Genomic DNA, 27,934 nt, shown 5'->3' with positions numbered 1-27,934 from the left:
TACCATGGAATTTCAGTTTACCATGGAATCCAGTTCCCCATGGAATTTCAGTTTACCATGGAATATAATCTACCATGGAATTTCATTTTTCCATGGAATATAATGTACCATGGAATTTCAGTTTACCATGGAATCCAGTTCACCATGGAATTTCAGTTTACCATGGTATTTAATGTACCATGGAATTTCAGTTTACCATTGAATTTCAGTTTACCATGGAATATAATGTACCATGGAAGTCCAGTTTACCATGGAATTTCAATTTACCATGGAATATAATGTACCATGGAATTTCAGTTTACCATGGAATATAATGTACCATGGAAGTCCAGTTTACCATGGAATTTCAGTTTACCATGGAATCCAGTTTACCATGGAATTTCAGTTTACCATGGAAGTCCAGTTTACCATGGAATTTCAGTTTACCTTGGAATATAATGTCCCATGGAATTTCAGTTCACCATGGATTTTCAGTTTACCATGGAATATAATGTACCATGAAAGTCCAGTTTACCATGGAATTTCAGTTTACCATGGAATCCAGTTTACCATGGAATTTCAGTTTACCATGGAGTCCAGTTTACCATGGAATTTCAGTTTACCATGGAAGTCCAGTTTACCATGGAATTTCAGTTTACCATGGAATATAATGTACCATGGAATTTCAGTTTACCATGGAATTTCAGTTTATCATGGGAGTCCAGATTACCATGGAATTTGAGTTTACCATGGAATCCAGTTCACCATGGAATTTCAGTTTACCATGGAATGTAATGTACCATGGAATTTCAGTTTACCATTGAATTTCAGTTTACCATGGAATATATTGTACCATGGAAGTCCAGTTCACCATGGAATTTCAGTTTACCATGGAATCCAGTTTACCATGGAATTTCAGTTTACCATGGAATATAATGTACCATGGAATTTCAGTTTACCATGGAATTTCATTTTAGCATGGAAGTCCAGTTTACTATGGAATTTCAGTTTACCATGGAATATAATGTACCATGGAATTTCAGTTTACCATGGAATTTCAGTTTATCATGGAATATAATGTACCATGGAATTTCAGTTTACCATGGAATCCAGTTCACCATGGAATTTCAGTTTACCATGCGATATAATGTACCGTGGAATTTCAGTTTACCATTGAATTTCAGTTTACCATGGAATATAATGTACCATGGAAGTCCAGTTTACCATTGAATTTCAGTTTACCATGGAATATAATGTACCATGGAAGTCCAGTTTACCATGGAATTTCAGTTCACTATGGAATCCAGTTCACCATGGAATTTCAGTTTACCATGAAATATAATGTACCATGGAATTTCAGTTTACCATTGAATTTCAGTTTACCATGGAATATAATGTACCATGGAAGTCCAGTTTACCATTGAATTTCAGTTTACCATGGAATATAATGTACCATGGAAGTCCAGTTTACCATGGAATTTCAGTTTACCATGGAATCCAGTTCACCATGGAATTTCAGTTTACCATGAAATATAATGTACCATGGAATTTCAGTTTACCATTGAATTTCAGTTTACCATGGAATATAATGTACCATGGAAGTCCAGTTTACCATGGAATTTCAGTTCACCATGGATTTTCAGTTTACCATGGAATTTCAGTTTACCATGGAATTTCAGTTTACCATGGAATATAATGTACCATGGAATTTCGGTTTACCATGGAATTTCAGTTTATCGTGGAAGTCCAATTTACCATGGAATTTGAGTTTACCATGGAAGTCCAGTTTACCATGGAATTTCAGTTCACCATGGATTTTCAGTTTACCATGGAATTTCAGTTTACCATGGAAGTCCAGTTTACCATGGAATTTCAGTTTACCATGGAATTCAGTTTACCATGGAATTTCAGTTTACCATGGAAGTCCAGTTTACCATGGAATTTCAGTTTACCATGGAATATAATGTACCATGGAATTTCAGTTTACCATGGAATTTCAGTTTATCATGGGAGTCCAGTTTACCATGGAATTTAAGTTTACCATGGAATCCAGTTCACCATGGAATTTCAGTTTACCATGGAAATTAATGTACCATGGAATTTCAGTTTACCATTTAATTTCAGTTTACCATGGAATATATTGTACCATGGAAGTCCAGTTTACCATGGAATTTCAGTTTACCATGGAATCCAGTTTACCATGGAATTTCTTTTTACCATGGAAGTCCAGTTTACCATGGAATTTCAGTTTACCATGGAATATAATGTACCATGGAATTTCAGTTTACCATGGAATTTCAGTTTATCATGGAAGTCCAGTTTACCATGGAATTTGAGTTTACCATGGAATCCAGTTCACCATGGATTTTCAGTTTACCATGGAATCCAGTTTACCATGGAATTTCAGTTTATCATGGAAGTCCAGTTTACCATGGAATTTGAGTTTTCCATGGAATCCAGTTCACCATGGATTTTCAGTTTACCATGGAATTTCAGTTTACCATGGAATATAATGTGCCATGGAATTTCAGTTTACCATGGAATCCAGTTTACCATGGAAGTCCAGTTTACCATGGAATTTCAGTTTACCATGGAATATAATGTACCATGGAATTTCAGTTTACCATGGAATCCAGTTCACCATGGAATTTCAGTTTACCATGAAATATAATGTACCATGGAATTTCAGTTTACCATTGAATTTCAGTTTACCATGGAATATAATGTACCATGGAAGTCCAGTTTACCATGGAATTTCAGTTCACCATGGATTTTCAGTTTACCATGGAATTTCAGTTTACCATGGAATTTCAGTTTACCATGGAATATAATGTACCATGGAATTTCGGTTTACCATGGAATTTCAGTTTATCATGGAAGTCCAGTTTACCATGGAATTTGAGTTTACCATGGAAGTCCAGTTTACCATGGAATTTCAGTTCACCATGGATTTTCAGTTTACCATGGAATTTCAGTTTACCATGGAAGTCCAGTTTACCATGGAATTTCAGTTTACCATGGAATATAATTTACCATGGAATTTCATTTTACCATGAAATCCAGTTCACCATGGAATTTCAGTTTACCATGGAATATAATGTACCATGGAATTTCAGTTTACCATTGAATTTCAGTTTACCATGGAATATAATGTACCATGGAAGTCCATTTTACCATGGAATTTCAGTTTACCATGGATTTTCAGTTTACCATGGAATTTCAGTTTACCATGGAAGTCCAGTTTACCATGGAATTTCAGTTTACCATGGAATCCAGTTTACCATGGAATTTCAGTTTACCATGGAAGTCCAGTTTACCATGGAATTTCAGTTTACCATGGAATATAATGTACCATGGAATTTCAGTTTACCATGGAATTTCAGTTTATCATGGGAGTCCAGTTTACCATGGAATTTAAGTTTACCATGGAATCCAGTTCACCATGGAATTTCAGTTTACCATGGAAATTAATGTACCATGGAATTTCAGTTTACCATTTAATTTCAGTTTACCATGGAATATATTGTACCATGGAAGTCCAGTTTACCATGGAATTTCAGTTTACCATGGAATCCAGTTTACCATGGAATTTCTTTTTACCATGGAAGTCCAGTTTACCATGGAATTTCAGTTTACCATGGAATATAATGTACCATGGAATTTCAGTTTACCATGGAATTTCAGTTTATCATGGAAGTCCAGTTTACCATGGAATTTGAGTTTACCATGGAATCCAGTTCACCATGGATTTTCAGTTTACCATGGAATCCAGTTTACCATGGAATTTCAGTTTATCATGGAAGTCCAGTTACCATGGAATTTGAGTTTTCCATGGAATCCAGTTCACCATGGATTTTCAGTTTACCATGGAATTTCAGTTTACCATGGAATATAATGTGCCATGGAATTTCAGTTTACCATGGAATCCAGTTTACCATGGAAGTCCAGTTTACCATGGAATTTCAGTTTACCATGGAATATAATGTACCATCGAATTTCAGTTTACCATGGAATCCAGTTCACCATGGAATTTCAGTTTACCATGAAATATAATGTACCATGGAATTTCAGTTTACCATTGAATTTCAGTTTACCATGGAATATAATGTACCATGGAAGTCCAGTTTACCATGGAATTTCAGTTTACCATGGATTTTCAGTTTACCATGGAATTTCAGTTTACCATGGAATTTCAGTTTACCATGGAATATAATGTACCATGGAATTTCGGTTTACCATGGAATTTCAGTTTATCATGGAAGTCCAGTTTACCATGGAATTTGAGTTTACCATGGAAGTCCAGTTTACCATGGAATTTCAGTTCACCATGGATTTTCAGTTTACCATGGAATTTCAGTTTACCATGGAAGTCCAGTTTACCATGGAATTTCAGTTTACCATGGAATATAATTTACCATGGAATTTCATTTTACCATGAAATCCAGTTCACCATGGAATTTCAGTTTACCATGGAATATAATGTACCATGGAATTTCAGTTTATCATTGAATTTCAGTTTACCATGGAATATAATGTACCATGGAAGTCCATTTTACCATGGAATTTCAGTTTACCATGGAATCCAGTTTACCATGGAATTTCAGTTTACCATGGAAGTCCAGTTTACCATGGAATTTCAGTTTACCATGGAATATAATGTACCATGGAATTTCAGTTTACCATTGAATTTCAGTTTACCATGGAATTTGAGTTTACAATGGAATCCAGTTCACCATGGATTTTCAGTTCACCATGGAATCCAGTTTACCATGGAATTTCAGTTTATCATGGAAGTCCAGTTTACCATGGAATTTGAGTTTACCATGGAATTCAGTTCACCATGGATTTTCAGTTTACCATGGAATTTCAGTTTACCATGGAATATAATGTGCCATGGAATTTCAGTTTACCATTGAATTTCAGTTTACCATGGAATATAATGTACCATGGAAGTCCAGTTCACCATGGAATTTCAGTTAACCATGGAATCCAGTTTACCATGGAATTTCAGTTTACCATGGATGTCCAGTTTACCATGGAATTTCAGTTTACCATGGAATATAATGTACCATGGAATTTCAGTTTACCATGGAATCCAGTTCCCCATGGAATTTCAGTTTACCATGGAATATAATCTACCATGGAATTTCATTTTTCCATGGAATATAATGTACCATGGAATTTCAGTTTACCATGGAATCCAGTTCACCATGGAATTTCAGTTTACCATGGTATTTAATGTACCATGGAATTTCAGTTTACCATTGAATTTCAGTTTACCATGGAATATAATGTACCATGGAAGTCCAGTTTACCATGGAATTTCAATTTACCATGGAATATAATGTACCATGGAATTTCAGTTTACCATGGAATATAATGTACCATGGAAGTCCAGTTTACCATGGAATTTCAGTTTACCATGGAATCCAGTTTACCATGGAATTTCAGTTTACCATGGAAGTCCAGTTTACCATGGAATTTCAGTTTACCTTGGAATATAATGTCCCATGGAATTTCAGTTCACCATGGATTTTCAGTTTACCATGGAATATAATGTACCATGAAAGTCCAGTTTACCATGGAATTTCAGTTTACCATGGAATCCAGTTTACCATGGAATTTCAGTTTACCATGGAGTCCAGTTTACCATGGAATTTCAGTTTACCATGGAAGTCCAGTTTACCATGGAATTTCAGTTTACCATGGAATATAATGTACCATGGAATTTCAGTTTACCATGGAATTCCAGTTTATCATGGGAGTCCAGATTACCATGGAATTTGAGTTTACCATGGAATTTCAGTTTACCATTGAATTTCAGTTTACCATGGAATATATTGTACCATGGAAGTCCAGTTCACCATGGAATTTCAGTTTACCATGGAATCCAGTTTACCATGGAATTTCAGTTTACCATGGAATATAATGTACCATGGAATTTCAGTTTACCATGGAATTTCATTTTAGCATGGAAGTCCAGTTTACCATGGAATTTCAGTTTACCATGGAATATAATGTACCATGGAATTTCAGTTTACCATGGAATTTCAGTTTATCATGGAATATAATGTACCATGGAATTTCAGTTTACCATGGAATCCAGTTCACCATGGAATTTCAGTTTACCATGCGATATAATGTACCGTGGAATTTCAGTTTACCATTGAATTTCAGTTTACCATGGAATATAATGTACCATGGAAGTCCAGTTTACCATGGAATTTCAGTTCACCATGGATTTTCAGTTTACCATGGAATTTCAGTTTACCATGGAAGTCCAGTTTACCATGGAATTTCAGTTTACCATGGAATATAATGTACCATGGAATTTCAGTTTACCATTGAATTTCAGTTTACCATGGAATATAATGTACCATGGAAGTCCAGTTTACCATGTAATTTCAGTTTACCATGGAATCCAGTTTACCATGGATTTTCAGTTTACCATGGAAGTCCAGTTTACCATGGAATTTCAGTTTACCATGGAATATAATGTACCATGGAATTTTAGTTTACCATTGAATTTCAGTTTACCATGGAATATATTGTACCATGGAAGTACAGTTTACCATGGAATTTCAGTTTACCATGGAATCCAGTTTACCATGGAATTTCAGTTTACCATGGAATTTCAGTTTATCATTGAAGTCCAGTTTACCATGGAATTTGAGTTTACCTTGCAATCCAGTTCACCATGGATTTTCAGTTTACCATGGAATCCAGTTTACCATGGAATTTCAGTTTTCCATGGAATATAATGTACCATGGAATTTCAGTTTACCATTGAATTTCAGTTTACCATGGAATATAATGGACCATGGAAGTCCAGTTTACCATGGAATTTCAGTTCCCCATGGATTTTCAGTTTACCATGGAATTTCAGTTTACCATGGAAGTCCAGTTTACCATGGAATTTCAGTTTACCATGGAATCCAGTTTACCATGGAATTTCAGTTTACCATGGAAGTCCAGTTTACCATGGAATTTCAGTTTACCATGGAATATAATGTACCATGGAATGTCAGTTTACCATGGAATTTCAGTTTATCATGGGAGTCCAGTTTACCATGGAATTTAAGTTTACCATGGAATCCAGTTCACCATGGAATTTCAGTTTACCATGGAAATTAATGTACCATGGAATTTCAGTTTAACATTGAATTTCAGTTTACCATGGAATATATTGTACCATGGAAGTCCAGTTTACCATGGAATTTCAGTTTACCATGGAATCCAGTTTACCATGGAATTTCATTTTACCATGGAAGTCCAGTTTACCATGGAATTTCAGTTTACCATGGAATATAATGTACCATGGAATTTCAGTTTACCATGGAATTTCAGTTTATCATAGAAGTCCAGTTTACCATGGAATTTGAGTTTACCATGGTTTCCAGTTCACCCTGGATTTTCAGTTTACCATGGAATCCAGTTTACCATGGAATTTCAGTTTATCATGGCAGTCCAGTTTACCATGGAATTTCAGGTTACCATGGAATATAATGTACCATGGAATTTCAGTTTACCATGGAATCCAGTTCACCATGGAATTTCAGTTTACCATGGAATATAATGTACCATGGAATTTCAGTTTACCATGGATGTCCAGTTTACCATGGAATTTCAGTTTACCATGGAATATAATGTACCATGGAATTTCAGTTTACCATGGAATCCAGTTCCCCATGGAATTTCAGTTTACCATGGAATATAACGTACCATGGAATTTCATTTTTCCATGCAATATAATGTACCATGGAATTTCAGTTTACCATGGAATCCAGTTCACCATGGAATTTCAGTTTACCATGGTATATAATGTACCATGGAATTTCAGTTTACCATTGAATTTCAGTTTACCATGGAATATAATGTACCATGGAAGTCCAGTTTACCATGGAATTTCAGTTTACCATGGAATCCAGTTTACCATGGAATTTGAGTTTACCATGGAATCCAGTTCACCATTGATTTTCAGTTTACCATGGAATCCAGTTTACCATGGAATTTCAGTTTACCATGGAATATAATGTACCATGGAATTTCAGTTTACCATGGAATTTCAGTTTACCATGGAATCCAGTTTAGCATGGAATTTCAGTTTACCATGGAATTTCAGTTTATCATGGAAGTCCAGTTTACCATGGAATTTGAGTTTACCTTGCAATCCAGTTCACCATGGATTTTCAGTTTACCATGGAATCCAGTTTAGCATGGAATTTCAGTTTACCATGGAATATAATGTACCATGGAATTTCAGTTTACCATTGAATTTCAGTTTACCATGGAATATAATGGACCATGGAAGTCCAGTTTACCATGGAATTTCAGTTCACATGGATTTTCAGTTTACCATGGAATTTCAGTTTACCATGGAAGTCCAGTTTACCATGGAATTTCAGTTTACCATGGAATCCAGTTTACCATGGAATTTCAGTTTACCATGGAAGTCCAGTTTACCATGGAATTTCAGTTATACCATGGAATATAATGTACCATGGAATTCCAGTTTACCATGGAATTTCAGTTTATCATGGGAGTCCAGTTTACCATGGAATTTAAGTTTACCATGGAATCCAGTTCACCATGGAATTTCAGTTTACCATGGAAATTAATGTACCATGGAATTTCAGTTTACCATTGAATTTCAGTTTACCATGGAATATATTGTACCATGGAAGTCCAGTTTACCATGGAATTTCAGTTTACCATGGAATCCAGTTTACCATGGAATTTCATTTTACCATGGAAGTCCAGTTTACCATGGAATTTCAGTTTACCATGGAATATAATGTACCATGGAATTTCAGTTTACCATGGAATCCAGTTCACCATGGAATTTCAGTTTACCATGCGATATAATGTACCGTGGAATTTCAGTTTACCATTGAATTTCAGTTTACCATGGAATATAATGTACCATGGAAGTCCAGTTTACCATGGAATTTCAGTTCACCATGGATTTTCAGTTTACCATGGAATTTCAGTTTACCATGGAAGTCCAGTTTACCATGGAATTTCAGTTTACCATGGAATATAATGTACCATGGAATTTCAGTTTACCATTGAATTTCAGTTTACCATGGAATATAATGTACCATGGAAGTCCAGTTTACCATGTAATTTCAGTTTACCATGGAATCCAGTTTACCATGGATTTTCAGTTTACCATGGAAGTCCAGTTTACCATGGAATTTCAGTTTACCATGGAATATAATGTACCATGGAATTTTAGTTTACCATTGAATTTCAGTTTACCATGGAATATATTGTACCATGGAAGTACAGTTTACCATGGAATTTCAGTTTACCATGGAATCCAGTTTACCATGGAATTTCAGTTTACCATGGAATTTCAGTTTATCATTGAAGTCCAGTTTACCATGGAATTTGAGTTTACCTTGCAATCCAGTTCACCATGGATTTTCAGTTTACCATGGAATCCAGTTTACCATGGAATTTCAGTTTTCCATGGAATATAATGTACCATGGAATTTCAGTTTACCATTGAATTTCAGTTTACCATGGAATATAATGGACCATGGAAGTCCAGTTTACCATGGAATTTCAGTTCCCCATGGATTTTCAGTTTACCATGGAATTTCAGTTTACCATGGAAGTCCAGTTTACCATGGAATTTCAGTTTACCATGGAATCCAGTTTACCATGGAATTTCAGTTTACCATGGAAGTCCAGTTTACCATGGAATTTCAGTTTACCATGTACCATGGAATGTCAGTTTACCATGGAATTTCAGTTTATCATGGGAGTCCAGTTTACCATGGAATTTAAGTTTACCATGGAATCCAGTTCACCATGGAATTTCAGTTTACCATGGAAATTAATGTACCATGGAATTTCAGTTTAACATTGAATTTCAGTTTACCATGGAATATATTGTACCATGGAAGTCCAGTTTACCATGGAATTTCAGTTTACCATGGAATCCAGTTTACCATGGAATTTCATTTTACCATGGAAGTCCAGTTTACCATGGAATTTCAGTTTACCATGGAATATAATGTACCATGGAATTTCAGTTTACCATGGAATTTCAGTTTATCATAGAAGTCCAGTTTACCATGGAATTTGAGTTTACCATGGTTTCCAGTTCACCCTGGATTTTCAGTTTACCATGGAATCCAGTTTACCATGGAATTTCAGTTTATCATGGCAGTCCAGTTTACCATGGAATTTCAGGTTACCATGGAATATAATGTACCATGGAATTTCAGTTTACCATGGAATCCAGTTCACCATGGAATTTCAGTTTACCATGGAATATAATGTACCATGGAATTTCAGTTTACCATGGATGTCCAGTTTACCATGGAATTTCAGTTTACCATGGAATATAATGTACCATGGAATTTCAGTTTACCATGGAATCCAGTTCCCCATGGAATTTCAGTTTACCATGGAATATAACGTACCATGGAATTTCATTTTTCCATGCAATATAATGTACCATGGAATTTCAGTTTACCATGGAATCCAGTTCACCATGGAATTTCAGTTTACCATGGTATATAATGTACCATGGAATTTCAGTTTACCATTGAATTTCAGTTTACCATGGAATATAATGTACCATGGAAGTCCAGTTTACCATGGAATTTCAGTTTACCATGGAATCCAGTTTACCATGGAATTTGAGTTTACCATGGAATCCAGTTCACCATTGATTTTCAGTTTACCATGGAATCCAGTTTACCATGGAATTTCAGTTTACCATGGAATATAATGTACCATGGAATTTCAGTTTACCATGGAATTTCAGTTTACCATGGAATCCAGTTTAGCATGGAATTTCAGTTTACCATGGAATTTCAGTTTATCATGGAAGTCCAGTTTACCATGGAATTTGAGTTTACCTTGCAATCCAGTTCACCATGGATTTTCAGTTTACCATGGAATCCAGTTTAGCATGGAATTTCAGTTTACCATGGAATATAATGTACCATGGAATTTCAGTTTACCATTGAATTTCAGTTTACCATGGAATATAATGGACCATGGAAGTCCAGTTTACCATGGAATTTCAGTTCACATGGATTTTCAGTTTACCATGGAATTTCAGTTTACCATGGAAGTCCAGTTTACCATGGAATTTCAGTTTACCATGGAATCCAGTTTACCATGGAATTTCAGTTTACCATGGAAGTCCAGTTTACCATGGAATTTCAGTTTACCATGGAATATAATGTACCATGGAATTCCAGTTTACCATGGAATTTCAGTTTATCATGGGAGTCCAGTTTACCATGGAATTTAAGTTTACCATGGAATCCAGTTCACCATGGAATTTCAGTTTACCATGGAAATTAATGTACCATGGAATTTCAGTTTACCATTGAATTTCAGTTTACCATGGAATATATTGTACCATGGAAGTCCAGTTTACCATGGAATTTCAGTTTACCATGGAATCCAGTTTACCATGGAATTTCATTTTACCATGGAAGTCCAGTTTACCATGGAATTTCAGTTTACCATGGAATATAATGTACCATGGAATTTCAGTTTACCATGGAATTTCAGTTTATCATGGAAGTCCAGTTTACCATGGAATTTGAGTTTACCATGGAATCCAGTTCACCATGGATTTTCAGTTTACCATGGAATCCAGTTTACCATGGAATTTCAGTTTATCATGGAAGTCCAGTTTACCATGGAATTTGAGTTTACCATGGAATCCAGTTCACCATGGATTTTCAGTTTACCATGGAATATAATGTGCCATGGAATTTCAGTTTACCATGGAATCCAGTTTACCATGGAATTTCAGTTTACCATGGAAGTCCAGTTTACCATGGAATTTCAGTTTACCATGGAATCCAGTTTACCATGGAATTTCAGTTTATCATGGAAGTCCAGTTTACCATGGAATTTCAGTTACCATGGAATATAATGTACCATGGAATTTCTGTTTACCATGGAATTTCAGTTCATCATGGAAGTCCAGTTTACCATGGAATTTGAGTTTACCATGGAATCCAGTTCACCATTGATTTTCAGTTTACCATGGAATCCAGTTTACCATGGAATTTCAGTTTACCATGGAATATAATGTACCATGGAATTTCAGTTTACCATGGAATTTCAGTTTACCATGGAATCCAGTTTAGCATGGAATTTCAGTTTACCATGGAATTTCAGTTTATCATGGAAGTCCAGTTTACCATGGAATTTGAGTTTACCTTGCAATCCAGTTCACCATGGATTTTCAGTTTACCATGGAATCCAGTTTAGCATGGAATTTCAGTTTACCATGGAATATAATGTACCATGGAATTTCAGTTTACCATTGAATTTCAGTTTACCATGGAATATAATGGACCATGGAAGTCCAGTTTACCATGGAATTTCAGTTCACATGGATTTTCAGTTTACCATGGAATTTCAGTTTACCATGGAAGTCCAGTTTACCATGGAATTTCAGTTTACCATGGAATCCAGTTTACCATGGAATTTCAGTTTACCATGGAATATAATGTACCATGGAATTCCAGTTTACCATGGAATTTCAGTTTATCATGGGAGTCCAGTTTACCATGGAATTTCAGTTTATCATGGAAGTCCAGTTTACCATGGAATTTCAGTTTACCATGGAATATAATGTACCATGGAATTTCTGTTTACCATGGAATTTCAGTTTATCATGGAAGTCCAGTTTACCATGGAATTTGAGTTTACCATGGAATCCAGTTCACCATTGATTTTCAGTTTACCATGGAATCCAGTTTACCATGGAATTTCAGTTTACCATGGAATATAATGTACCATGGAATTTCAGTTTACCATGGAATTTCAGTTTACCATGGAATCCAGTTTAGCATGGAATTTCAGTTTACCATGGAATTTCAGTTTATCATGGAAGTCCAGTTTACCATGGAATTTGAGTTTACCTTGCAATCCAGTTCACCATGGATTTTCAGTTTACCATGGAATCCAGTTTAGCATGGAATTTCAGTTTACCATGGAATATAATGTACCATGGAATTTCAGTTTACCATTGAATTTCAGTTTACCATGGAATATAATGGACCATGGAAGTCCAGTTTACCATGGAATTTCAGTTCACATGGATTTTCAGTTTACCATGGAATTTCAGTTTACCATGGAAGTCCAGTTTTCCATGGAATTTCAGTTTACCATGGAATCCAGTTTACCATGGAATTTCAGTTTACCATGGAAGTCCAGTTTACCATGGAATTTCAGTTTACCATGGAATATAATGTACCATGGAATTCCAGTTTACCATGGAATTTCAGTTTATCATGGGAGTCCAGTTTACCATGGAATTTAAGTTTACCATGGAATCCAGTTCACCATGGAATTTCAGTTTACCATGGAAATTAATGTACCATGGAATTTCAGTTTACCATTGAATTTCAGTTTACCATGGAATATATTGTACCATGGAAGTCCAGTTTACCATGGAATTTCAGTTTACCATGGAATCCAGTTTACCATGGAATTTCATTTTACCATGGAAGTCCAGTTTACCATGGAATTTCAGTTTACCATGGAATATAATGTACCATGGAATTTCAGTTTACCATGGAATTTCAGTTTATCATGGAAGTCCAGTTTACCATGGAATTTGAGTTTACCATGGAATCCAGTTCACCATGGATTTTCAGTTTACCATGGAATCCAGTTTACCATGGAATTTCAGTTTATCATGGAAGTCCAGTTTACCATGGAATTTGAGTTTACCATGGAATCCAGTTCACCATGGATTTTCAGTTTACCATGGAATATAATGTGCCATGGAATTTCAGTTTACCATGGAATCCAGTTTACCATGGAATTTCAGTTTACCATGGAAGTCCAGTTTACCATGGAATTTCAGTTTACCATGGAATCCAGTTTACCATGGAATTTCAGTTTATCATGGAAGTCCAGTTTACCATGGAATTTCAGTTACCATGGAATATAATGTACCATGGAATTTCTGTTTACCATGGAATTTCAGTTCATCATGGAAGTCCAGTTTACCATGGAATTTGAGTTTACCATGGAATCCAGTTCACCATTGATTTTCAGTTTACCATGGAATCCAGTTTACCATGGAATTTCAGTTTACCATGGAATATAATGTACCATGGAATTTCAGTTTACCATGGAATTTCAGTTTACCATGGAATCCAGTTTAGCATGGAATTTCAGTTTACCATGGAATTTCAGTTTATCATGGAAGTCCAGTTTACCATGGAATTTGAGTTTACCTTGCAATCCAGTTCACCATGGATTTTCAGTTTACCATGGAATCCAGTTTAGCATGGAATTTCAGTTTACCATGGAATATAATGTACCATGGAATTTCAGTTTACCATTGAATTTCAGTTTACCATGGAATATAATGGACCATGGAAGTCCAGTTTACCATGGAATTTCAGTTCACATGGATTTTCAGTTTACCATGGAATTTCAGTTTACCATGGAAGTCCAGTTTACCATGGAATTTCAGTTTACCATGGAATCCAGTTTACCATGGAATTTCAGTTTACCATGGAATATAATGTACCATGGAATTCCAGTTTACCATGGAATTTCAGTTTATCATGGGAGTCCAGTTTACCATGGAATTTAAGTTTACCATGGAATCCAGTTCACCATGGAATTTCAGTTTACCATGGAAATTAATGTACCATGGAATTTCAGTTTACCATTGAATTTCAGTTTACCATGGAATATATTGTACCATGGAAGTCCAGTTTACCATGGAATTTCAGTTTACCATGGAATCCAGTTTACCATGGAATTTCATTTTACCATGGAAGTCCAGTTTACCATGGAATTTCAGTTTACCATGGAATATAATGTACCATGGAATTTCAGTTTACCATGGAATTTCAGTTTATCATGGAAGTCCAGTTTACCATGGAATTTGAGTTTACCATGGAATCCAGTTCACTATGGATTTTCAGTTTACCATGGAATCCAGTTTACCATGGAATTTCAGTTTATCATGGAAGTCCAGTTTACCATGGAATTTGAGTTTACCATGGAATCCAGTTCACCATGGATTTTCAGTTTACCATGGAATATAATGTGCCATGGAATTTCAGTTTACCATGGAATCCAGTTTACCATGGAATTTCAGTTTACCATGGAAGTCCAGTTTACCATGGAATTTCAGTTTACCATGGAATATAATGTACCATGGAATTTAAGTTTACCATGGAATCCAGTTCACCATGGAATTTCAGTTTACCATGAAATATAATGTACCATGGAATTTCAGTTTACCATTGAATTTCAGTTTACCATGGAATATAATGTACCATGGAAGTCCAGTTTACCATGGAATTTCAGTTCACCATGGATTTTCAGTTTAACATGGAATTTCAGTTTACCATGGAATTTCAGTTTACCATGGAATATAATGTACCATGGAATTTCGGTTTACCATGGAATTTCAGTTTATCATGGAAGTCCAATTTACCATGGAATTTGAGCTTACCATGGAAGTCCAGTTTACCATGGAATTTCAGTTCACCATGGATTTTCAGTTTACCATGGAATTTCAGTTTACCATGGAAGTCCAGTTTACCATGGAATTTCAGTTTACCATGGAATCCAGTTTACCATGGAATTTCAGTTTACCATGGAAGTCCAGTTAACCATGGAATTTCAGTTTACCATGGAATATAATGTACCATGGAATTTCAGTTTACCATGGAATTTCAGTTTATCATGGGAGTCCAGTTTACCATGGAATTTAAGTTTACCATGGAAATTAATGTACCATGGAATTTCAGTTTACAATTGAATTTCAGTTTACCATGGAATATATTGTACCATGGAAGTCCAGTTTACCATGGAATTTCAGTTTACCATGGAATCCAGTTTACCATGGAATTTCATTTTACCATGGAATTTCAGTTTACCATGGAATATAATGTACCATGGAATTTCAGTTTACCATGGAATTTCAGTTTACCATGGAATCCAGTTTACCATGGAATTTCAGTTTACCATGGAATTTCAGTTTATCATGGAAGTCCAGTTTACCATGGAATTTGAGTTTACCTTGCAATCCAGTTCACCATGGATTTTCAGTTTACCATGGAATCCAGTTTAGCATGGAATTTCAGTTTACCATGGAATATAATGTACCATGGAATTTCAGTTTACCATTGAATTTCAGTTTACCATGGAATATAATGGACCATGGAAGTCCAGTTTACCATGGAATTTCAGTTCACATGGATTTTCAGTTTACCATGGAATTTCAGTTTACCATGGAAGTCCAGTTTACCATGGAATTTCAGTTTACCATGGAATCCAGTTTACCATGGAATTTCAGTTTACCATGGAAGTCCAGTTTACCATGGAATTTCAGTTTACCATGGAATATAATGTACCATGGAATTCCAGTTTACCATGGAATTTCAGTTTATCATGGGAGTCCAGTTTACCATGGAATTTAAGTTTTCCATGGAATCCAGTTCACCATGGAATTTCAGTTTACCATGGAAATTAATGTACCATGGAATTTCAGTTTACCATTGAATTTCAGTTTACCATGGAATATATTGTACCATGGAAGTCCAGTTTACCATGGAATTTCAGTTTACCATGGAATCCAGTTTACCATGGAATTTCATTTTACCATGGAAGTCCAGTTTACCATGGAATTTCAGTTTACCATGGAATATAATGTACCATGGAATTTCAGTTTACCATGGAATTTCAGTTTATCATGGAAGTCCAGTTTACCATGGAATTTGAGTTTACCATGGAATCCAGTTCACCATGGATTTTCAGTTTACCATGGAATCCAGTTTACCATGGAATTTCAGTTTATCATGGAAGTCCAGTTTACCATGGAATTTGAGTTTACCATGGAATCCAGTTCACCATGGATTTTCAGTTTACCATGGAATTTCAGTTTACCATGGAATATAATGTGCCATGGAATTTCAGTTTACCATGGAATCCAGTTTACCATGGAATTTCAGTTTACCATGGAAGTCCAGTTTACCATGGAATTTCAGTTTACCATGGAATATAATGTACCATGGAATTTAAGTTTACCATGGAATCAAGTTCACCGTGGAATTTCAGTTTACCATGAAATATAATGTACCATGGAATTTCAGTTTACCATTGAATTTCAGTTTACCATGGAATATAATGTACCATGGAAGTCCAGTTTACCATGGAATTTCAGTTCACCATGGATTTTCAGTTTACCATGGAATTTCAGTTTACCATGGAATTTCAGTTTACCATGGAATATAATGTACCATGGAATTTCGGTTTACCATGGAATTTGAGTTTATCATGGAAGTCCAATTTACCATGGAATTTGAGTTTACCATGGAAGTCCAGTTTACCATGGAATTTCAGTTCACCATGGATTTTCAGTTTACCATGGAATTTCAGTTTACCATGGAAGTCCAGTTTACCATGGAATTTCAGTTTACCATGGAATCCAGTTTACCATGGAATTTCAGTTTACCATGGAAGTCCAGTTAACCATGGAATTTCAGTTTACCATGGAATATAATGTACCATGGAATTTCAGTTTACCATGGAATTTCAGTTTATCATGGGAGTCCAGTTTACCATGGAATTTAAGTTTACCATGGAATCCAGTTCACCATGGAATTTCAGTTTACCATGGAAATTAATGTACCATGGAATTTCAGTTTACCATTGAATTTCAGTTTACCATGGAATATATTGTACCATGGAAGTCCAGTTTACCATGGAAGTCCAGTTTACCATGGAATTTCAGTTTACCATGGAATATAATGTACCATGGAATTTAAGTTTACCATGGAATCCAGTTCACCATGGAATTTCAGTTTACCATGAAATATAATGTACCATGGAATTTCAGTTTACCAATGAATTTCAGTTTACCATGGAATATAATGTACCATGGAAGTCCAGTTTACCATGGAATTTCAGTTCACCATGGATTTTCAGTTTAACATGGAATTTCAGTTTACCATGGAATTTCAGTTTACCATGGAATATAATGTACCATGGAATTTCGGTTTACCATGGAATTTCAGTTTATCATGGAAGTCCAATTTACCATGGAATTTGAGCTTACCATGGAAGTCCAGTTTACCATGGAATTTCAGTTCACCATGGATTTTCAGTTTACCATGGAATTTCAGTTTACCATGGAAGTCCAGTTTACCATGGAATTTCAGTTTACCATGGAATCCAGTTTACCATGGAATTTCAGTTTACCATGGAAGTCCAGTTAACCATGGAATTTCAGTTTACCATGGAATATAATGTACCATGGAATTTCAGTTTACCATGGAATTTCAGTTTATCATGGGAGTCCAGTTTACCATGGAATTTAAGTTTACCATGGAATCCAGTTCACCATGGAATTTCAGTTTACCATGGAAATTAATGTACCATGGAATTTCAGTTTACAATTGAATTTCAGTTTACCATGGAATATATTGTACCATGGAAGTCCAGTTTACCATGGAATTTCAGTTTACCATGGAATCCAGTTTACCATGGAATTTCATTTTACCATGGAATTTCAGTTTACCATGGAATATAATGTACCATGGAATTTCAGTTTACCATGGAATTTCAGTTTACCATGGAATCCAGTTTACCATGGAATTTCAGTTTACCATGGAATTTCAGTTTATCATGGAAGTCCAGTTTACCATGGAATTTGAGTTTACCTTGCAATCCAGTTCACCATGGATTTTCAGTTTACCATGGAATCCAGTTTAGCATGGAATTTCAGTTTACCATGGAATATAATGTACCATGGAATTTCAGTTTACCATTGAATTTCAGTTTACCATGGAATATAATGGACCATGGAAGTCCAGTTTACCATGGAATTTCAGTTCACATGGATTTTCAGTTTACCATGGAATTTCAGTTTACCATGGAAGTCCAGTTTACCATGGAATTTCAGTTTACCATGGAATCCAGTTTACCATGGAATTTCAGTTTACCATGGAAGTCCAGTTTACCATGGAATTTCAGTTTACCATGGAATATAATGTACCATGGAATTCCAGTTTACCATGGAATTTCAGTTTATCATGGGAGTCCAGTTTACCATGGAATTTAAGTTTACCATGGAATCCAGTTCACCATGGAATTTCAGTTTACCATGGAATCCAGTTCACCATGGAATTTCAGTTTACCATGAAATATAATGTACCATGGAATTTCAGTTTACCATTGAATTTCAGTTTACCATGGAATATATTGTACCATGGAAGTCCAGTTTACCATGGAATTTCAGTTTACCATGGAATCCAGTTTACCATGGAATTTCATTTTACCATGGAAGTCCAGTTTACCATGGAATTTCAGTTTACCATGGAATATAATGTACCATGGAATTTCAGTTTACCATGGAATTTCAGTTTATCATGGAAGTCCAGTTTACCATGGAATTTGAGTTTACCATGGAATCCAGTTCACCATGGATTTTCAGTTTACCATGGAATCCAGTTTACCATGGAATTTCAGTTTATCATGGAAGTCCAGTTTACCATGGAATTTGAGTATACAATGGAATCCAGTTCACCATGGATTTTCAGTTTACCATGGAATTTCAGTTTACCATGGAATATAATGTGCCATGGAATTTCAGTTTACCATGGAATCCAGTTTACCATGGAATTTCAGTTTACCATGGAAGTCCAGTTTACCATGGAATTTCAGTTTACCATGGAATATAATGTACCATGGAATTTAAGTTTACCATGGAATCCAGTTCACCATGGAATTTCAGTTTACCATGAAATATAATGTACCATGGAATTTCAGTTTACCATTGAATTTCAGTTTACCATGGAATATAATGTACCATGGAAGTCCAGTTTACCATGGAATTTCAGTTCACCATGGATTTTCAGTTTACCATGGAATTTCAGTTTACCATGGAATTTCAGTTTACCATGGAATATAATGTACCATGGAATTTCGGTTTACCATGGAATTTGAGTTTATCATGGAAGTCCAATTTACCATGGAATTTGAGTTTACCATGGAAGTCCAGTTTACCATGGAATTTCAGTTCACCATGGATTTTCAGTTTACCATGGAATTTCAGTTTACCATGGAAGTCCAGTTTACCATGGAATTTCAGTTTACCATGGAATCCAGTTTACCATGGAATTTCAGTTTACCATGGAAGTCCAGTTAACCATGGAATTTCAGTTTACCATGGAATATAATGTACCATGGAATTTCAGTTTACCATGGAATTTCAGTTTATCATGGGAGTCCAGTTTACCATGGAATGTAAGTTTACCATGGAATCCAGTTCACCATGGAATTTCAGTTTACCATGGAAATTAATGTACCATGGAATTTCAGTTTACCATTGAATTTCAGTTTACCATGGAATATATTGTACCATGGAAGTCCAGTTTACCATGGAATTTCAGTTTACCATGGAATCCAGTTTACCATGGAATTTCATTTTACCATGGAAGTCCAGTTTACCATGGAATTTCAGTTTACCATGGAATATAATGTACCATGGAATTTCAGTTTACCATGGAATTTCAGTTTATCATGGAAGTCCAGTTTACCATGGAATTTGAGTTTACCATGGAATCCAGTTCACCATGGATTTTCAGTTTACCATGGAATCCAGTTTACCATGGAATTTCAGTTTATCATGGAAGTCCATTTTACCATGGAATTTGAGTTTACCATGGAATCCAGTTCACCATGGATTTTCAGTTTACCATGGAATTTCAGTTTACCATGGAATATAATGTGCCATGGAATTTCAGTTTACCATGGAATCCAGTTTACCATGGAATTTCAGTTTACCATGGAAGTCCAGTTTACCATGGAATTTCAGTTTACCATGGAATATAATGTACCATGGAATTTCAGTTTACCATGGAATCCAGTTCACCATGGAATTTCAGTTTACCATGAAATATAATGTACCATGGAATTTCAGTTTACCATTGAATTTCAGTTTACCATGGAATATAATGTACCATGGAAGTCCAGTTTACCATGGAATTTCAGTTCACCATGGATTTTCAGTTTACCATGGAATTTCAGTTTACCATGGAATTTCAGTTTACCATGGAATATAATGTACCATGGAATTTCAGTTTACCATGGAATATAATGTACCATGGAATTTCAGTTTACCATGGAATATAATGTACCATGGAATTTCAGTTTATCATGGAAGTCCAGTTTACCATGGAATTTGAGTTTACCATGGAAGACCAGTTTACCATGGAATTTCAGTTCACCATGGATTTTCAGTTTACCATGGAATATAATGTACCATGGAATTTCAGTTTACCATGGAATTTCAGTTTATCATGGGAGTCCAGTTTACCATGGAATTTAAGTTTACCATGGAATCCAGTTCACCATGGAATTTCAGTTTACCATGGAAATTAATGTACCATGGAATTTCAGTTTACAATTGAATTTCAGTTTACCATGGAATATATTGTACCATGGAAGTCCAGTTTACCATGGAATTTCAGTTTACCATGGAATCCAGTTTACCATGGAATTTCATTTTACCATGGAATTTCAGTTTACCATGGAATATAATGTACCATGGAATTTCAGTTTACCATGGAATTTCAGTTTACCATGGAATCCAGTTTACCATGGAATTTCAGTTTACCATGGAATTTCAGTTTATCATGGAAGTCCAGTTTACCATGGAATTTGAGTTTACCTTGCAATCCAGTTCACCATGGATTTTCAGTTTACCATGGAATCCAGTTTAGCATGGAATTTCAGTTTACCATGGAATATAATGTACCATGGAATTTCAGTTTACCATTGAATTTCAGTTTACCATGGAATATAATGGACCATGGAAGTCCAGTTTACCATGGAATTTCAGTTCACATGGATTTTCAGTTTACCATGGAATTTCAGTTTACCATGGAAGTCCAGTTTACCATGGAATTTCAGTTTACCATGGAATCCAGTTTACCATGGAATTTCAGTTTACCATGGAAGTCCAGTTTACCATGGAATTTCAGTTTACCATGGAATATAATGTACCATGGAATTCCAGTTTACCATGGAATTTCAGTTTATCATGGGAGTCCAGTTTACCATGGAATTTAAGTTTACCATGGAATCCAGTTCACCATGGAATTTCAGTTTACCATGGAATCCAGTTCACCATGGAATTTCAGTTTACCATGAAATATAATGTACCATGGAATTTCAGTTTACCATTGAATTTCAGTTTACCATGGAATATATTGTACCATGGAAGTCCAGTTTACCATGGAATTTCAGTTTACCATGGAATCCAGTTTACCATGGAATTTCATTTTACCATGGAAGTCCAGTTTACCATGGAATTTCAGTTTACCATGGAATATAATGTACCATGGAATTTCAGTTTACCATGGAATTTCAGTTTATCATGGAAGTCCAGTTTACCATGGAATTTGAGTTTACCATGGAATCCAGTTCACCATGGATTTTCAGTTTACCATGGAATCCAGTTTACCATGGAATTTCAGTTTATCATGGAAGTCCAGTTTACCATGGAATTTGAGTATACAATGGAATCCAGTTCACCATGGATTTTCAGTTTACCATGGAATTTCAGTTTACCATGGAATATAATGTGCCATGGAATTTCAGTTTACCATGGAATCCAGTTTACCATGGAATTTCAGTTTACCATGGAAGTCCAGTTTACCATGGAATTTCAGTTTACCATGGAATATAATGTACCATGGAATTTAAGTTTACCATGGAATCCAGTTCACCATGGAATTTCAGTTTACCATGAAATATAATGTACCATGGAATTTCAGTTTACCATTGAATTTCAGTTTACCATGGAATATAATGTACCATGGAAGTCCAGTTTACCATGGAATTTCAGTTCACCATGGATTTTCAGTTTACCATGGAATTTCAGTTTACCATGGAATTTCAGTTTACCATGGAATATAATGTACCATGGAATTTCGGTTTACCATGGAATTTGAGTTTATCATGGAAGTCCAATTTACCATGGAATTTGAGTTTACCATGGAAGTCCAGTTTACCATGGAATTTCAGTTCACCATGGATTTTCAGTTTACCATGGAATTTCAGTTTACCATGGAAGTCCAGTTTACCATGGAATTTCAGTTTACCATGGAATCCAGTTTACCATGGAATTTCAGTTTACCATGGAAGTCCAGTTAACCATGGAATTTCAGTTTACCATGGAATATAATGTACCATGGAATTTCAGTTTACCATGGAATTTCAGTTTATCATGGGAGTCCAGTTTACCATGGAATGTAAGTTTACCATGGAATCCAGTTCACCATGGAATTTCAGTTTACCATGGAAATTAATGTACCATGGAATTTCAGTTTACCATTGAATTTCAGTTTACCATGGAATATATTGTACCATGGAAGTCCAGTTTACCATGGAATTTCAGTTTACCATGGAATCCAGTTTACCATGGAATTTCATTTTACCATGGAAGTCCAGTTTACCATGGAATTTCAGTTTACCATGGAATATAATGTACCATGGAATTTCAGTTTACCATGGAATTTCAGTTTATCATGGAAGTCCAGTTTACCATGGAATTTGAGTTTACCATGGAATCCAGTTCACCATGGATTTTCAGTTTACCATGGAATCCAGTTTACCATGGAATTTCAGTTTATCATGGAAGTCCATTTTACCATGGAATTTGAGTTTACCATGGAATCCAGTTCACCATGGATTTTCAGTTTACCATGGAATTTCAGTTTACCATGGAATATAATGTGCCATGGAATTTCAGTTTACCATGGAATCCAGTTTACCATGGAATTTCAGTTTACCATGGAAGTCCAGTTTACCATGGAATTTCAGTTTACCATGGAATATAATGTACCATGGAATTTCAGTTTACCATGGAATCCAGTTCACCATGGAATTTCAGTTTACCATGAAATATAATGTACCATGGAATTTCAGTTTACCATTGAATTTCAGTTTACCATGGAATATAATGTACCATGGAAGTCCAGTTTACCATGGAATTTCAGTTCACCATGGATTTTCAGTTTACCATGGAATTTCAGTTTACCATGGAATTTCAGTTTACCATGGAATATAATGTACCATGGAATTTCAGTTTACCATGGAATATAATGTACCATGGAATTTCAGTTTACCATGGAATATAATGTACCATGGAATTTCAGTTTATCATGGAAGTCCAGTTTACCATGGAATTTGAGTTTACCATGGAAGACCAGTTTACCATGGAATTTCAGTTCACCATGGATTTTCAGTTTACCATGGAATTTCAGTTTACCATGGAAGTCCAGTTTACCATGGAATTTCAGTTTACCATGGAATATAATTTACCATGGAATTTCAGTTTACCATGAAATCCAGTTCACCATGGAATTTCAGTTTACCATGGAATATAATGTACCATGGAATTTCAGTTTACCATTGAATTTCAGTTTACCATAGAATATAATGTACCATGGAAGTCCATTTTACCATGGAATTTCAGTTTACCATGGAATCCAGTTTACCATGGAATTTCAGTTTACCATGGAAGTCCAGTTTACCATGGAATTTCAGTTTACGATGGAATATAATGTACCATGGAATTTCAGTTTACCATTGAATTTCAGTTTACCATGGAATTTGAGTTTACAATGGAATCCAGTTCACCATGGATTTTCAGTTTACCATGGAATCCAGTTTACCATGGAATTTCAGTTTATCATGGAAGTCCAGTTTACCATGGAATTTGAGTTTACCATGGAATCCAGTTCACCATGGATTTTCAGTTTACCATGGAATTTCAGTTTACCATGGAATATAATGTGCCATGGAATTTCAGTTTACCATTGAATTTCAGTTTACCATGGAATATAATGTACCATGGAAGTCCAGTTCACAATGGAATTTCAGTTTACCATGGAATCCAGTTTGCCATGGAATTTCAGTTTACCATGGATGTCCAGTTTACCATGGAATTTCAGTTTACCATGGAATATAATGTACCATGGAATTTCAGTTTACCATGGAATCCAGTTCCCCATGGAATTTCAGTTTACCATGGAATATAATGTACCATGGAATTTCATTTTTCCATGGAATATAATGTACCATGGAATTTCAGTTTACCATGGAATCCAGTTCACCATGGAATTTCAGTTTACCATGGTATATAATGTACCATGGAATTTCAGTTTACCATTGAATTTCAGTTTACCATGGAATATAATGTACCATGGAAGTCCAGTTTACCATGGAATTTCAGTTTACCATGGAATCCAGTTTACCATGGAATTTCAGTTTACCATGGAAGTCCAGTTTACCATGGAATTTCAGTTTACCATGGAATATAATGTACCATGGAATTTTAGTTTACCATGGAATATAATGTACCATGGAAGTCCAGTTTACCATGGAATTTCAGTTTACCATGGAATCCAGTTTACCATGGAATTTCAGTTTACCATGGAAGTCCAGTTTACCATGGAATTTCAGTTTACCATGGAATATAATGTCCCATGGAATTTCAGTTCACCATGGATTTTCAGTTCACCATGGAATATAATGTACCATGAAAGTCCAGTTTACCATGGAATTTCAGTTTACCATGGAATCCAGTTTACCATGGAATTTCAGTTTACCATGGAATCCAGTTTACCATGGAATTTCAGTTTACCATGGAAGTCCAGTTTACCATGGAATTTCAGTTTACCATGGAATATAATGTACCATGGAATTTCAGTTTACCATGGAATTTCAGTTTATCATGGGAGTCCAGTTTACAATGGAATTTGAGTTTACCATGGAATCCAGTTCACCATGGAATTTCAGTTTACCATGGAATATAATGTACCATGGAATTTCAGTTTACCATTGAATTTCAGTTTACCATGGAATATATTGTACCATGGAAGTCCAGTTCACCATGGAATTTCAGTTTACCATGGAATCCAGTTTACCATGGAATTTCAGTTTACCATGGAATATAATGTACCATGGAATTTCAGTTTACCATGGAATTTCATTTTAGCATGGAAGTCCAGTTTACCATGGAATTTCAGTTTACCATGGAATATAATGTACCATGGAATTTCAGTTTACCATGGAATTTCAGTTTATCATGGAATATAATGTACCATGGAATTTCAGTTTACCATGGAATCCAGTTCACCATGGAATTTCAGTTTACCATGCGATATAATGTACCATGGAATTTCAGTTTACCATTGAATTTCAGTTTACCATGGAATATAATGTACCATGGAAGTCCAGTTTACCATGGAATTTCAGTTCACCATGGATTTTCAGTTTACCATGGAATTTCAGTTTTCCATGGAAGTCCAGTTTACCATGGAATTTCAGTTTACCATGGAATATAATGTACCATGGAATTTCAGTTTACCATTGAATTTCAGTTTACCATGGAATATAATGTACCATGGAAGTCCAGTTTACCATGGAATTTCAGTTTACCATGAAATCCAGTTTACCATGGAATTTCAGTTTACCATGGAAGTCCAGTTTACCATGGAATTTCAGTTTACCATGGAATATAATGTACCATGGAATTTCAGTTTACCATGGAATCCAGTTTACCATGGAATTTCAGTTTACCATGGAAGTCCAGTTTACCATGGAATTTCAGTTTACCATGGAATCCAGTTTACCATGGAATTTTAGTTTACCATGGAAGTCCAGTTTACCATGGAATTTCAGTTTACCATGGAATCCAGTTTACCATGGAATTTCAGTTTACCATGGAAGTCCAGTTTACCATGGAATTTCAGTTTACCATGGAATATAATGTACCATGGAATTTCAGTTTACCATGGAATTTCAGTTTACCATGGAAGAAAATGTACCATGGAATTTCAGATTACCATGGAATTTCAGTTTACCATGGAAGTCCAGTTTACCATGGAATTTCAGTTTACCATGGAATATAATGTACCATGGAAGTCCAGTTTACCATGGAATTTCAGTTTACCATGGAATCCAGTTCACCATGGAATTTCAGTTTACCATGGAATATAATGTACCATGGAATTTCAGTTTACCATTGAATTTCAGTTTACCATGGAATATAATGTACCATGGAATTTCAGTTTACCATTGAATTTCAGTTTACCATGGAATATAATGTACCATGGAAGTCCAGTTTACCATGGAATTTTAGTTCACCATGGATTTTCAGTTTACATGGAATTTCATTTTACCATGGAAGTCCAGTTTACCATGGAATTTCAGTTTACCATGGAATATAATGTACCATGGAATTTCAGTTTACCATTGAATTTCAGTTTACCATGGAATACAATGTACCATGGAAGTCCAGTTTACCATGGAATTTAAGTTTACCATGGAATCCAGTTGACCATGGAATTTCAGTTTAACATGGAAGTCCAGTTTACCATGGAATTTCAGTTTACCATTTAATAAAATGTACCATGGAATTTCAGTTTACCATGGAATCCAGTTTACCATGGAATTTCAGTTTACCATGGAATCCAGTTTACCATGGAATTTCAGTTTACCATGGAAGTCCAGTTTACCATGGAATTTCAGTTTACCATGGAATATAATGTACCATGGAATTTCAGTTTACCATGGAATTTCAGTTTACCATGGAATATAATGTACCATGGAATTTCAGTTTACCATGGAATTTCAGTTTACCATAGAAGTCCAGTTTACCATGGAATTTCAGTTTACCATGGAATATAATCTACCATGGAAGTCCAGTTTACCATGGAATTTCAGTTTACTATGGAATCCAGTTCACCATGGAATTTCAGTTTACCATGGAAATTAATGTACCATGGAATTTCAGTTTACCATTGAATTTCAGTTTAACATGGAATATATTGTACCATGGAAGTCCAGTTTACCATGGAATTTCAGTTTACCATGGAATCCAGTTTACCATGGAATTTCATTTTACCATGGAAGTCCA

The sequence above is a fragment of the Petromyzon marinus genome, chromosome 61 (genome assembly GCF_048934315.1).
Source record: "Petromyzon marinus isolate PM22_M1 ecotype Great Lakes invasive population chromosome 61, UKy_Petmar_22M1.pri1.0, whole genome shotgun sequence".
Classification (NCBI taxonomy): domain Eukaryota; kingdom Metazoa; phylum Chordata; class Hyperoartia; order Petromyzontiformes; family Petromyzontidae; genus Petromyzon; species Petromyzon marinus.
Note: the sequence above shows the minus strand (reverse complement) of the source record.